We start from the raw sequence: 16,001 nt of genomic DNA on the forward strand, positions 1-16,001 counted from the left end.
AAAAAAAAAAAAAAAGAATCTCTTCCTACTTGTCTCTACTAAAAAAAAAAAAAGAATCTCTTCCTACTTGTCTCTACTCTCACTTTCCTTATGCATGTAAACAAACAAACAGAACAGTCCTTCAAACTATATACCTCTGCAGTGGTTTTCAACCATGCCTGCACACTGGAATTACTTCAGGAACTATAAAAAAAAGTATCAATGCAAGTAATCAATAGTTACAGAAAGTAAATAGTAGTTTCCCGGGGACAAGAGGAAAAGATTATAAAGGAACACAAGAAACTTTTGGAAGTGATGAATATTATTTTGATTATGGTGATGATTTTATAGGTATAAACATATATCAAATTGTACACTTTATATGTAGTGTATTATATGTCAATTACATTTCAATAGAAAAGCTGTTGAGATAAATATTGATATCTGAGTTCAAACCCCACCCCCACCAAATTGGTATAGGGTTCCCTCTGCAAAAGAAAATTATTTAAAGCTCCTGAGATTATTGTAAACTATTATTACATTATTGTAAATGAATAGCCAAGGTTAAGAACCATTGCTCAATATAGCTATCATTTTCTACCTTCTTTATTTCAGTTTTCTTGAAAAGCCTCACTCAAGCATGTCTACTTTATCACATTGATTCTTTCTCAATCTTCTGAAGACCGGTTCCTGAACCACCACTCAGTTTAAACTGTTCTTGTTAAAGTTACCTATGGACTCCTGACAAAGTGGTCACTGGGGCCCTCTCCTAATTTGATACCTCCTTACAGCATTCAAAGGTGTTAACCTGGTTCTCCTCCATTTGAAAATCTCTCTTTGGCATCTTTCCTGATGGTCCACCTGCCTTTCTAACTACTATTCCTCTACCTCTTTCAGACTATTATTCTCCCTACTTCTGCTATTTATTCTGTTCTCTGGTTGCCACTCTCATCATGCTAAAGGCTTTCCCTGAGTCATTTCAACATAGCCAAATCAATATGGTTCAGTTCAACCCCCAATCTTCTCTCTAATCCTGACTTTCACATCTATAGATACAAACATCTATCTACATCTTCACCTGAAGTTCCACTGCTTCCTCAAATTCAAAACAGCCGAAACAGAATTTATCATCTTCCTTCCATTTATGTGTTCCTCATTTCTAATCAACAGAACCCCAAGTCAAACCCTCAGAGTCCTGGGTTCTCCTTTCCTCTCATAGGTGATTAAAACTTGTCAGTTTCTCCCTCATTCTGCCACAGCAAAGGTCTAAAATACAAATCCAATAAATGGCTTCTCATCTATCACCTTCAATCCAATCCCTTTAGCTAAAGATATCATCTCCTGATCTGGCCCTCTACCACCCTCACTGTCTTCATCTGGCAGCATTTCCCTACTGACCCCTGCATTCAAGCCATATCAATGTCAATGTTATTGACTTTGTCAACTGTCAATGTCTATTGACACTGACTTGTCATTGTCAATGACTTATTTAAATTGCCACAGTTTCTCAGGCCTCCTTGCTTCCTCATTTATTATATCCTCCTCTTGAGAAGTTACCTACCTCCTGCAGTTGGCAAAATTATATCATCCTTCTCAACCTGGCTGTGTGCTGCGAACTCCACCCACACTCAAGGCAAGTTAACCATCTCCTACTCTAAACTCTCCTACTACACTAGGCATATCTCTATTCCCACTGACTACATAATATTATAATTGTTACTTTACTGTAATGTGACTAGCATTTTGTACATTAGATACTAAATTCTTTGAAGACAAGAGCTATGACATTTATTTCTGTATCCCTAGTACCTACTCAGCCTGGAAGAGTGGAAAAATAAATTTATGTTTGACATAATTTCAATTATTTATAAAATACAAACTCGATATCCCAAAATAGATCTTGAATACTAAGATTTTTAAAAAATTCTTAAGATCCATTATAAAATAAATATTAGGAACAAAACAGTCCATATATCTAAACTCATTGTGCAAAAGACACCAGTCTAAAAAATACAACTCAGAGCAAATTTCATAAAACAGAAATACAACAAAGAAAGGAAGCAGAGCAAGGATAAACGCTGACCCAGCTAATGCCTCATCGGGTATCTGTATCCAGGTAGTGCTAATGCCGATGACTAAGAAGGTTTCTAATCCTTCTAATCACTCTGGTAATTTCAATAAATCGAATAAGGATAAACGAGTCAAATCCAGAATTTGTTTCCTAAATATGTGATGCTTTTCCCCTTACCACTTTGATTGAACTGATCATTTCAATAGCTGATTTTGAAGCTATTATTGGCCAAGCAGATCTCAAATGTTTTTCCTTCCTTGCCTTTGCCTGCACTTCAAAAATGTGGTGATTTACACTACTATTCATCCTGTAAACCTTAAAATGTATTCACCTAAAGAAAAAAAATGAGAAATATCGGGGGAGGTGGGGTGCCTGTGGATGTTAGCAGTAGAATGTTCTCACGGAAAACGAGCCTCCCAGTACTACTACATTGGCTCAAGGTTATACCAATCTTTCTGACTTTATGCCAATAAGATTTAAAAGCTGAAAATCTCAAGCTATAAAGTGTTACATGAACCAAAGAGGTGGCCCACCTGCTCCAAAAATTGTGTGACCCAAGGGTAAATAATTTGCAAAAGGGCAGCTTGGCTCTATGGCTGGTAGTGCAGTCTCTAAGGTAAGGGGTAGGTGACAGTGGAACAAACTCCCCCTGTTTGAAGAGCGCCGCGGCTGCCAGGCTTGTGATAGTGTATTTCTCAGAGAGCATTTTTTGTGTAGTACTAAACCACTTGGGCAAAATTAAAATCTTTCAGGAACGTCTCAACTCCCAAGGCACAAAGCACACATGTGCAAACTGACAGGCGGACACCCAATTTCGCTGAAGCGTACAAACTTGGCGTGTTTTAATGCAACAATTTTCAGCCAAACCCCGGAGGATTCCCTAGTTTGTTAAAATGAGCCTCGGGAGAGGAACACTCATAGAAAGAAGGGGCGAGGGCTCAAGAAGAGATCTTCAGCGTAGTAACCAAGGAAGGAAACGTAGCTGCTTTCTGAACCTCTCCGCCCTGCGGGGGACCAAAGACTCAGGCCAACACTGCTCTCCAAGGGGCGGGGGCGGGGGATCCACAGTGACCACTGTGGCCACAAGACTGGACGGACAACGGCTGCCTCGCTGGAGCAGAGAGGGCGGGTGGGAGCGGAGGCAGAGGCCGGAGCATCCGCGGCGGCGGGGAGGGGACAGGAGGCTCCCGCCCCAGGCCCACCCCGCAGAGGTACGGCCAGTGGGGCCGAGGCGGCGGCACCCGGGTCACGCCAGGAGGCTGGACCGCTCCTCGCCGGGAAAGAGAGACCCGAGGCGCGCGCACAAAGCTGCCGCCCTCCGGGCAGCCGGCGGGCTGAGCCCAACTTCAGGGCAAGCAGCCGCCGGCCGCAGCCCACCCTCCCATACGACGCCCCCCGCACCCAGCGCCGCCTCGCGCCCACCCGCGGTGCCTCGTGCGGGAGCCGTTACCCCCAGTGAAGCCGCCGCCCCGGGGACAAAGTCCCGGTCCTCTCCTCGCCGCCGCCTCGCCCCGGCTCCTCCCTGACAAAAAAGTTGTCGGTCCCCGGCCGCCCTGGGGGCCCGGCGTGGGTCTCTCATATGGACTCACCAGAGCGGCTGCTGGACCTCCACCCGCAGGACCTCGACTCGTGAGGCTCCCAGCCACAGCGACGGCGGCTGCTCTGCTTCCTCCCGAGTAGCAGCACCACCTGCTCCCCTTCTTAGCAGAACGGGTCCGGGCGAGCCATCTTCCCCCTCCTCTCACTGACTGACAACCCTGCCTGGAGTGCCGCCACTGCCGCCAGCCTCTCTTGACAGGCACCACCAGGGACCCGTCCTCAGGCAGCCAACCACCACCGCCCCAGGCCCGTTCAGCCTATCGCCGTCCTCCGGGGCGGGATCAGAACAACTTCTCCACCAATGAGAGTCTTCTGCTGCGCCTGGGGCGGAGCCATGAGGCGCCCTGGGTGGGCGTGGTCTGAGCAATGGGCGTGATCGGAGCGCCGGAGGGAAGATGATTGACTGTAAGATTTGCAGTGGCCGCTAGGCGATGGCAATCAGTAAAGGTCTCTTAGATTTTGAGCTGTTAGGGCTTATGGCCTTCTCAGAAAAAATAAGCCTTACCGGGTGATGTGAAGTGTATCAATTTGTTTTTTATGAGAAAAGAGAAACAAATTGATAATTTACTAGTCAGTAGGATTTACTTCCCAGTAATTAAATTCACAAGAATTTATCAAACTCTTATCAAATCCGAGGAGGAAAAAAATTTACTTTTTTGCAAAATGGAAATAAAAACTTCCTCCTCACTACATCATTGCTTTTGGGCTTAGCCTGGAAATAGTCAAATACGATTCTCCAGTTTTCTTTCCATAGGGGTTTTTATTTTTTCCATCATTCCTGTCTACTTTTTCTCTGAACATATAGTAAATATTTTGTATAAGAACTGGAACCTGAGAACACCTGAACCTGCTCCTGCAGGCAGTCCTGCTGTTTTTGACCTTGTAAACTCCTCCTACCACATCCTTCTCAAGTCTGGTCAGGATTAATTAGAAGGAAAACCGACCTCCACCCTGGAAGACAGGAAGTCATTCTAGCTTTACACTAGAAATAGGCAGAATTTCTCCAGAAACACTAAGTGTACTTTTCAAACATGCTGAATTCATAAATAACAAGCACACAAATAAGAAAATACATTACTTGATATCAAAAAAGCAAACAATGTCAGGTAATTATTAGGGCAGATTGCTAAAACAGACAGAATCCCCCCTCCAAAGAGAGGATCAGAGTTATAAGTAAACAATAATAAACTACAGTGATAAGGACAATAGAGATTGGTTCAATGAGCAATGGAAACAGAGGACAAGAAATGACTGTTTAGGAAAGTCAGCAAACTTCACAAGGAAGGTGATGTTTGAGTTGGATCTTAAAAGGTAAATAGGAGTTTGCCAGAGAAGAAAGTCAAAGGGCATTTCAGAAAGGACATCATGTTCAAAGGCATAGAACTGTGAAAGGGCACAGAGCTGTTTCAGAACATTGAGAAAGAAAATGGGGTTAAAAGATGAAGAACAGCCAGAGCTGTTGGCTAGAGCAATCTTTAGGCTAGAGCAAAAGACTGAGGTGAGATTGTAAAAGACCTCACAAGCTACACTAAGATATTCAGACCAGCAACATCCAGCAGAGCTTTCTGCAATGATGAAAATGTTCTATATTTGTGTTGTTCAAAATAGTAGCTATTAGCCACATGTGGCTATCAAGTACTTGAAACATGGTGTGAGTGAGGAACTCTATTTATTTTTGAGACAAGGTCTCACTCTGTTACCCAGACTGGGGTATATTACTCACTCAAGCGATCCTCCCACCTCAGCCTCCCAAAGTGCTAGGATTACAGGCATGAACTACCATACCTGACTGTAACTCAATTTTTAATTTAAATTTTTTTTTTCTTTTTTTGAGGCAGAGGCTCCCTCTGTCACCCAGGCTGGAGTGCAGTGGTGGGATCTCAGCTCACTGCAACTGCCACCTCCTAGGTTCAAGCAACTCTCCTGCCTCAGCCTCCCCAGCAGCTGGGGTTACAGGCACCCACCACCACACTTGGCTACTTTTTGTATTTTTAGTAGAGACAGGGTTTTACCATATTGGCCAGGCTGGTCTCGAACTCCTGACCTCAGGTGATTCACCCACCTCAGTCTCCCAAAGTGGTGGGATTACAAGCATTAATTTTTAAATTGAATTTTAACAGCCCCCATATTGGATAGCTAAGGTTTAGATTTTTTTCTAAAGGCAACAAGGAACCAACAGCAGCTTTTAATCATGTGGACAATGCAATCAGGTTTCTTTTAAATGGTGGAATCCAAAAAAAATAAATAGAAACAGGATGGAATATATGTTCTCTTTGAGGAAACTCTTGACAGATCAGACCAGGGTACTGGGGGAGGATTGACATAATTTAGGTCCCCTTGGCCAGAGCCTGTTTGGGACACGTGTTTACTCAAAGGAATAGGAACAGGAAGATCCAGGCAGCATGTTATTCATCTTAGAGAACATAAGCAGTCAAAAAGTTAAATTCTGCTGTCAAGTCCCATTGAATAGGAGAGTGAGGGACCAAGGAAGGAAATAAAGCCAGTCAGCTAGATCATAAGATAGAAATAAGAGTGGGCAAGAGAGTGCACATGTGTGCATATGTGCGTGCATGCACACACACACACACCATCAGTTTTACTGGCCATTGGCCATGTGTGCCAGTGAAGTGTTGGCCTGATTTGAAGAGCCAAAGTGTCTGATGGCAGGAAGTCCAGCCAAGACCAGGAAAAGATTCCAGGAGAGAATCTTGAATCAAACCTGTGGAAGTCAGGATGGAAGATATTTGGGGTGGAAGTCAGGGGTAGATATTACTGACTTCCTGTACTGTACAAGGCACATGGCTTGTCAAGGATGTAGATGAGTGCTAGATGCTTGCTTACAGTATAGGTAGCTGGATAACAAACAGATGAAAAGTTAAGCAAAGATTAAAGTAATTAATGCAGGAGAGATTATGTAAGGCAGAACATAATTGATTCATTGTTCAAATGATTTTCTAGGCAATAACCACTGTGTGTTTTCAGAGGAGGTTGCAGGCATTGCAGTCAAGACGAGTCAGGGAAAGCTTCATGAAGGAGGTAAAGTGGGTTGGGTCTACAAAAATGGGGAGGAATTTGAATCAGATAAAATGTGCAAGGAAGTAACTCATAGAATGCCTGGAGAAATAACACAAGAGGGGAAGCACAAGCAATGCTGAGAGGGCATGGGAGGCAATTTGGGTCAGCCAAGCCTGGCAAGCTAGGTTGCAGACAGATAACAGAGAACCTTGAAGGCAAGCTCAGTTGTTCAGATTTTCTCCTTTTGCCTGTGGCTTCCTGTCTGCTCATTAGACTCATTTAGGATGCCTTTCAAAATTATTAGTACTCAAACCACACCCCACACTAAGTAAATCAAAAAATTGGGGGGTGAGGTTGGATATCGGATTTTTAAAAACTTCCCAAGTGGTTCTAATACGCACTCAAGGTTGAGAACAGGGGAATGATATAACATTTTACTAATGCCAAATCAGGGCTGTGCATAGGATAGATTGAGTGGAAAGAAACTGACATTTGGCTAGGTATATTTATATATAATTTGTTTCCTTCCTCCAAGAAGACAGGAAGCAGTTTACTGCCTGACTTCACTTCCCATTTTGCAGTGGTAAGATGGTATAGAAGGCAATTTAAGTTGTCTTCCTTCTAAAAGTAAAACCAAAGCACAAATTTATGTTTGCAGTCTACTCTTCTTTCCATCACAATTTGTGCATACAAAAATAATTTCTAACAATAACAGTCTGCAGTTACTGCAGTTAAGTTTTACACATAACCATTTATATTTTAATAGCAAAGCACCAAAAAAATGCCTAAGAGAACATTCTGTTTCAAAAGGAAAATGCTTTTAACCTACTTTATAAAAGTCAACATATTCCAGATCTTTCCTACTCATCTTCGCTAGTCTCTGATATCCACATGCATAATCCTAAACTATTAGAATGTATTTACCTTCTTGCAAATAACTGTATAAAAGTGCCAGTTGAACATTATAAACATAAACATTGTCCCTATGACGTTAAATTTCAGGAACTGTAAGAAAAATTCAGTTCAGGTATTTTTCCCCCCTTTTTTTTTTTCTGAGACAGGGTCTCATTCCCAGGCAGTGGCACCATCTCAGCTCACTACAGCCTCCACCTCCTGGGTTCAAGCGATTCTTGTGCCTCAGCCTCCTGACTTGCTAGGGCTACTGGCGTGCGCCACCACACCTGACTAATTTTGGTATTTTTAGGTAGAAATAGGGTTTTACCATGTTGTCCAAGCTTGTCTCGAACACTTGGCCTCAAGTGATCTGCCCATTTTGGCCTCCCAAAGTGCTGGCATTATAGGCATGAGCCACCGCACCTGACCTAGTTCAAGTATTATATATTTCTATTAAAGTCAATTGGACAACAACTGTAGTAAAAATAGATAACATGTTAAAATAGATAACATGACTATTTTAAATTAAAAATAATTTTGTTTTAAAAAAAATAAAAATTGGCTGACACGGTGGTTCACATCTGTAATGCCAGCACCTTGGGAGGCTGAGGCTGGCAGATCACAAGGTCAGGAGATTGAGACCATCCTGGCTGACATGGTGAAACCCCATCTCTACTAAAAATACCAAAAATTAGCCAGGTATGGTGGCATGCACCTGTAATCTCAGCTACTTGGGAGGCTGAGGCAGGGGAATCGCTTGAACCCGGGAAGCAGAGGTTGCAGTGAGCCAAGATTTTGCCACTGCACTCCAGTCTGGGCAACAAAGCAAGGCTCTGTCTCAAAAAAGAAAAAGAAAAAAAAGAAAAAGGAAAATTATGTCAAAATGTTGCTTTTGTGGTATATTAAACATACTTTAAGAAAAAAACACCAAAGAAATGAAATCAAAACAAAAAAACTATGCCTGAGAGGCCATTCAAGGGCTTGCTATATCAGATTCCCTTTTTAAGGGAACTACCCCAGCCAATGTCCCACTGAGCCATGATCTAAACCATATAACCCTCTTCAAGAACTGTATAACCCAAGGGCAGCCAATCTTCAGAGATGACCTGACATGAACACCCATTCTCCTTCAAGAATTTGAGCTGGAAATGGGAACAGAAAATCATGTGGTGGAAGCAAAAGCTAAAAAATCAGTCAGCAGAAAGAAGCTCTGAGAAGCCATAAAAAGGCAAGTTTTCAGTAAACTGAAGCCATTAGGTAGCAACAAGACGTATAAAGTAGATGATTAAGTAATTGGTAGCAAAGGAGCAGCAGAAGTAGAGACAGTGGAATGAGTCACGGTAACAAAAATGGGGTCAATGAAGTCCTGTTGTTGAAAGGACAATGAGGTAATCCATTTCCTGCAGCTGCACTGAATCGCTCCAGTTTCTAATGTTTGCATTCAACATCTGTGAGGTCCAAGTGCAGCTGTTCCCAGAGCTCCCAAAATTCCCATCTCCATCACCTATTCTAAGTGAATCATATCTTTCACCCCTGTGTAAACCAATACATAGATTTCCAGAATCATGCATTGAGAGAAGCTGGATCAACTGCATTTTGTGAAGAGAAATTTATCCTTCAAGATTGGTAACAGATTTTTCTAGGAATAACATCTCTTAAAAGAAGAAAACATCCTTCACATCTTAAAAAAGAAGATATAAATTAAAACTTTATAATTTTATATTTAAGGGGAAATGAAGTATTTTTTCTCTTGTCTTTTAATAGCTGCACCAACCTGGTTCATATTTATGAGCAAGTCGTAGATAGCGGTGGAAAACATAACAACTAACTACTACCCTCATGTGATTGGAAATGACAAATATCCACGTGTGTCTCCTAAGGCATTTTATTAACCAATGTCTTCTAGAAGAATTACTATTGGGATAGAATTATTATGCAGCTTTTATAAATCATGTTTCTGAAAAATATTTGATGGCATGGGAAAAAGACATTTGTTTCATCACGTTAGATGAAACAGATGGTTACAAACTGCATAGCATATGACACGGTCACTATCTGGCAAATGTTCATGGCAGGAGGATATATCAGCAGTATTTAAGCACGAAGAAGTCATGGATGAATTTTATCTTCTTCTTTTTACATGTTTTAAAATTACCAAATGTTCCACAATAAACAAATGTTGGTTTTATTTTTATTTTTTTTAAAAAAGCAGAATTGCACATTATTTCTTAAGATGAAGAGACAGCAGACTATACCTTGCTTCTTGTTAATTCTGCCTAACTGAATCTCAGTTAAACACCCTTCCTTTCACTTTTAGCTAATGCATTATTCAAAATTCTTTAAAATGTTCTCATAAGTTCCACAGAGAAGCTCTGGTTATTGCTGACAAGCAAAAGACCTTGCTAATGAGTATTTAGTATAGAAGCATGAACTTGTATACAGATTTTCTCTGACAAATGGTGGCCCAGAGAACAGAAAATAAGACAGGGAAAATATGAGGGTAAATGTGATAAACTGACTTCCCAAGAAGAAGGTGAACTTGATTTGTCCTCTTTAGACCCCCTGCAATAGTATAGTGCTTGGCCCACGGAGGAGCTTCAAAAACACAGGTTAAAAGAGCACATGTAAAGATGGTCATTTTCCTCCTCCTTCTCACATTGGTTGGGTTTGAATCTTTCTCAGGTTTGCACACCTGTCCCCAAGCATATGGAAAATGTGACTTCTCCCCTTTCTGACCACTGGCTGCCTTCATTAGATGCAACGAATTTCAAGTGTATTTAGTTTAACACTTCATTGTGCATCACCTTTTATCTTTCCAAAATCATTTCCCAAGTGTTAACCCCTCACCCAGAGAGCAGAGGCAGCAATCAAGGCACACATTTCCTTGGATTCTTTGCTAATTGGTTCCCACAAAGCAATTCAACAAGCACAAGCACTGGAACAAGGGAGGGTGAGTTTGGGAACTCAGGGCCCAGCTGCAAGGAGAGGGATGAGGCATACCCCCAAAGAGTTTTGCTAGCTGGCTCTCACTGGTTTGTAGCTCTGTGCTAAGGGAGTCCAATATATGAATAATACTTTCATTTTTTCAATTTTGTTCTCATCTACTTAGTCATCAGAACCACACCCTGATACTTAGGCCAAAAAAAAAAAAAAATAGCAAGAAAGTACATCACCAACATTCAATAAAAACAAGTGTGGCTTCCATTTCCTCTATCACGATGTGGAAGTAACCCAGCCCCTCATCAAAATCGCTGTTTTGCTGGCAGAGGCAAAACACACATTCTCTCATCTTTTCTGCTTACCTGAAGCAAGTCCTCAGCACAGACATGTCCAAGGCCAGCCACCCTGTGTCACCGAAAGGGCATCATCCAAAAAACCTCTACTCCTGTGGGTTGGACCATAATACCCTTAAAGTCGCTCTTGAGGGCATTTTTTGAAGTTGAATTACACCAGGAGGAGAAGCCACATTAGTCACCAACAATTTAGCTAAGATTAATTGGCTACATCCCTAAGAAAGTGTGGAACTTTAAGAAAGAAAATGGGATGGGCAGTGGGAGGAAATGTAGATATCTGAGCCTGGATCAGTATCCAAGGAGGACTCAAGCTCTGGAGACCATGAACATGAAGGCACAACCAGGACTGAGAAGAATCAAGGCAACTGTTGAAGGAAATAAGATTAGTCCAAAGGGTCAAAGAGGGCAGGCTATGTTGACCTGGATCAGTCCTACAAGCTCTGCAACTGGAACTTTTGTAAAAAAAAAAAAAAAAAAATTGTAGTAGAATATACCTATACTTTTCTATAGGAAAGTAGAGACAAGAAATATGATTAGCTCAATGGATTTTTACAGGCAAACGCTGTGACCAGGTCAAGAAAAAAAATATCGATGCAATCCAGAAGCCCCCTTGGATCTACTCACAATCATCACGCTGTCTCTTATTCTCAAATACAACATCTGTCTTGACTCATGCTTTAGTTTATCTATGCCTGCTAAATTTCATATAAGTGGAATCATATGGGATGTATGCTTGTGTGTCTGGCTTTTTTCTTTTTTTTTGTTTTTCCCGTTTCCATTATCAAATCAGTGGTATTGTAGTGTCTAGCTTTTTTCTATCAATATTGTGTTTGTGGAGTCCATCTATATCTCTTATTACAATTGTAGTTTGTTTATTTTCATTACTTTAAGGTATTCTACTGTATGAATATGCCATGATTTATTTGACAATCCTACAATTGATGGATATTTGGGTTGCTTTCAGTTGGGACTATTAAAAAGAAAGCCATTTGGAGTATTCTTGTACATGCCTCTTGGTGCACATCTACATACTCTTCTGTGGTATATATCCAGGAGGGGTGTTGTTGGAAAGAAGGTAGACATATGCTCTCCTTTATATAGTACTGCCAAATGACTTTCCAAAGTAATTGTATCACTTACACACCCACCAGTGGAGTATGAGAGTTCCAGTTGCTCCACATCCTTGCCAATATTTGTATTATCAGTCTTTTAAATTCTAGCTATTCTGGTGGGTGTGTAGAGCTATCTCATTGTGGCTTTAATTTGCATTTCCCTGATGACTCACACAGAATTTTTCATGCTCTGAAATGTTAAAGCAACTCTGCATGTCTGTTTCATTGTAAATCATTCCTCGGTCGTACTGAGATTTAAAACTGACAACCATTTATTAGCTCCCTACTGTGAGTCATAGTCTACATATGCTTGATGCTTCCATGTGCTTGGCCTGAAAGTGATGGTGAGAGAGTTCTCTTCTGGACTAAGTGGTTTCCAGTCTGTCCTGCTGGTTTTGCTGTAGGATATATTATCACTGACATTGTGAAGAGAGCACTTCTGGGAAAAGAACTTCCCAGCAGGGCTGAAGGCAGAGGGTGGGATTGGGGTTGAGTGTAGAGAATGAAAACCAGCTGGATTTTCAAGATTTCCGGCTTAAGAATAGTTGATGACAGTTTCTACAACTACATAATTTAACCTATCAACCATAAAATAGGATAATGATTAATACTGCTACAGATAACACTAGTCCTTATAAACAAGAGAAAAGAGAACAATAACAGTTGTTTGATGACATTATGAAATAAAAATCTCCCAGAAAGATCTTTCTCCAAATATTTCATAGAAAGAACAGGTTCTCTGAAAATGAGGATGAACCTCTGGTAACATGATATTTATTGAGGGACAGATAGGTTTACTTAACCTCAAATCCCATCTGGCAGAGTTTTTTCCAAAGATGGCAACAGTTGCTGATGGGAAGCTATTTCTGTTTTAGAAAAAGAGGCTCTCAATTGCCTTCCTGTGCATCTTAACCAAGAGGGGATGCTAGGTGGGTGTTCCTCTGCTGCCTGTGTTACAGGCTGACTGGAGTATATGAACATTCCATCGCGGGGTCTATTTATCACATTGAGATACTGTAAATGTGGAGAGAGTAGCCAAGAATGAGGAAACGGGGAAAGTACTTGGGAAGGGTAACATATTGCACACTAAGTAGCCACCCTGAACAGTTAGACACCAGATCCCCTGCAGAAATCTCACTGAAAGGGAAACCCTAAAGGATAGTTAAGACTCAACTGAGCAGAAGGCCAAGGACAGTCTGAAATGTGGGGCCACATTCAATGAAGCCTGATTCAAAGAGGAGAGAAAGTGACTAAGCCAGGGCCTAGAGATGGAAGGGGAGGAAGGAACCTTGGAAGAAGGTTTGGGTATGAGGTCACCTAAAAGAAAGGTCAACCAATTCCCAATTCCCAGTTTCCCTGAAGAATGGAAACCTTAAGTGCCATGCATTCCTCAGGTGGCCCCAAGCCATCACTAACACTAGTAGAAACTAATTTTGGCCACCTCCATTACCCATTCAGATTGACACACGCAGAATACCTGTGGTATAGTTGGATGGATCAAGTTGACCTCCTCTGGTTAGTCAGTTCTTCACATCCATCCAGCTCAGCCAAAGAGATGTAGCTAGGCTTTAATATAAGCTTATTTCTGTTCTTGTGCAATTTGCCCCTTGTGTTTGCAGAAACTGAGAATGTCTTTTTTATTCAGATGAATAGCCTAGTGTCCGCAGCGTATGTGTGCCTGCAGAGGAAATCTTCATCCCTCTTTTTCCTTGCCTAGGAGATACCAGAGATCTGAGCAAGTAGAATTTCGAGGGTGAAGTAAGATAATGAGAAGATCCAGAGAGATTATAAAAATTGCAGAGTGTGAGGAATGGGAAAGTGGAAAGAGCCTTGAACCAGAAAACAGGATTGATCAGAAAACTCACATAGCTCCTGTGAGATATATGTTCTAGTTTTCTCATCTGTAAAATGAAGGGATTAGACTCTGATCTGAAAGTAAAATGTTCTGTTCATTGAACATAGGAGGCTTCTCCAAAGTTGTTACTGGGTTGTTATCCAGTGAGGCAAAGGAGGCCTGGTTATTTTTCGTTTCCTCCTGAGAGCCTCACTTGTTCTAGCCCCTGAGAGTCTCTTCTCCCTGCTCTGTTGCTCTGCATCCTGCAGCATAGCTAAATATCTATTATAGGTATCCCAAATGTGAAATGCCTGTGTGGTCTGAAAACTAGATATGTTGAAGATGTGAAAGGTTGGCGGGAAGGTGATGAGTTTGTAGTAGTGGAGAGTAAAACCTGGAGGGTTTTAGGTTTTTTTTTTGTTTTTTGGTGTTTTTTTTGAGATGGAGTTTCGCTCTTGTTACTCAGGCCGGAGTGCAATGACGTGATCTCGGCACACTGCAACCTCTGCCTCCTGGGTTCAGGCAATTCTCCTGCCTCAGTCTCCCGAGTAGCTGGGACTACAGGCATGTACCACCATGCCCAGCTAATTTTTGTATTTTTTTTTTTTTGAGACGGAGTTTCACTCATGTTACCCAGGCTGGAGTGCAATGGCACGATCTCGGCTCACCGCAACCTCCGCCTCCTGGGTTCAGGCAATTCTCCTGCCTCAGCCTCCTGAGTAGCTGGAATTACTGGCACGCGCCACCATGCCCAGCTAATTTTTTTTTTGTAATTTTAGTAGAGATGGGGTTTCACCATGTTGACCAGGATGGTCTCGATCTCTTGACGTTGTGGTCCACCCACCTCGGCCTCCCAAAGTGCTGGGATTATAGACATGAGCCACCATACTCAGCCAAAATCTGGAGATTTTAGAGCATGGAAGAGCTTAGAAGTGGAAGGAGAAATGACAAACTTTTAAGAGCAAAAAATAGCTTGGATCAGCCCTTGCCTAAAGTGTGTACCATGAAACCCTAACACTGTAAGCCCCTCCCGTGGGGGCTTGGTGGATTCAGAGGTTATGGTCAGATAAGTTTGGGAGGCTGGGTGCAGTGGCTCACATCTGTAATCCCAGCACTTTGGGAGGCTGAGGCAGGAGGATCACCTGAGGTCGGGAGTTTGAGACCAGCCTGACCAACATGGAGAAACCCTGTCTCTACTAAAAATACCAAAAAAAATTAGCCAGGCGTGGTGCCATATGCCTGTAATCCCAGCTACTCAGGAGGCTGAGGTAGGAGAATTGCTTGAACCTGGGAGGCGGAGGTTGCGGTGAGCCAAGATCAGACCATTACACTTCAGCCTGGGCAACAAGAGTGAAACTCCGTTTCAAAAAAAAAAAAAAGAAGTTTGGGAAATAGTGCAAAATGTGACTCCTTCTTGGAGTGCCCCAAAGCTTATTAAAGGCACTGAGAACTTCTGTAGCAAGAATCCTGTTTAATGGTTGAACTCCCATGTTTCTTCCTCAAAATTTTAGCCATGAAAAATTTTAAAACAACATCTATTATCATTATATTGTGGAAATTACAATGAATACCCTTTGAGAAACACAGTGTATCATGCTGGGAGCAGGAACTCAGGAAATAAAAAGGAAGGAAACATGATTCCTATCTTCTTCATCTCCTACATCCTCAGCAATACGACTCTTGCCCTGGAATCCAAAATTAGACTGCTCTTCTTTTTCACCCTGATGAACATTCTAGCAGAAAACCTTCTATAGAACATTCTGACAAAACAGACTGGCAAATGTTAGGTGTTCCAAAAATGTATGTTGAATGAATTAATGATTGAATGAAACAAAAATCACCGTGAAATACTTAGCACAATGTCTGAAGCAGAGTAAAGCAGCAACAAATGTTGTTACTATACTCACCCCGTTCTTTGGTGTAGGGGAAACAGAAAAGCTCAAAATTTTTGTTATTGGCCCCTTCCATCTGTCCTCAGGTAATGTACCTTTTCTGAAAGAGAACCAAATGATTATGCCACAATCAAATGACTTTACATGGTGTGTGGACCACAACAGGTGTTCAGTATATGTTAATTTCCTCCCCAGCCTATTGTCCTACGGAAAATGTTATTCGATGCACAAGAGTGAAATATTTTGGAACATTTATTTATTTCTCAAAATAAATATTTCCATTTGTAAATGACCTTATTAAGTACTACTAGG

General features: G+C 41.8%; 1 protein-coding gene across 3 annotated transcripts in view; it reads right to left on the minus strand.

The window, feature by feature from the left end:
- FAM126A (family with sequence similarity 126 member A) overlaps positions 1-16,001 on the minus strand; it is a 132,912-nt gene that overhangs the window by 76,606 nt on the left and 40,305 nt on the right. For 2 of the 3 annotated variants that reach the window (XM_017526973.2, XM_017526976.2), the window contains exon 1: positions 3,640-3,908. The exons of the other annotated variant lie outside the window; for it this stretch is intronic. The gene's annotated coding sequence lies outside the window, so the exon portion shown is untranslated. Of the gene's footprint in view, positions 1-3,639; positions 3,909-16,001 lie in introns of those variants that run through there. 3 annotated transcript variants of the gene reach the window in all.

The sequence above is a fragment of the Cebus imitator genome, unplaced genomic scaffold (assembly GCF_001604975.1).
Source record: "Cebus imitator isolate Cc_AM_T3 unplaced genomic scaffold, Cebus_imitator-1.0 Scaffold45, whole genome shotgun sequence".
NCBI lineage: Eukaryota > Metazoa > Chordata > Mammalia > Primates > Cebidae > Cebus > Cebus imitator.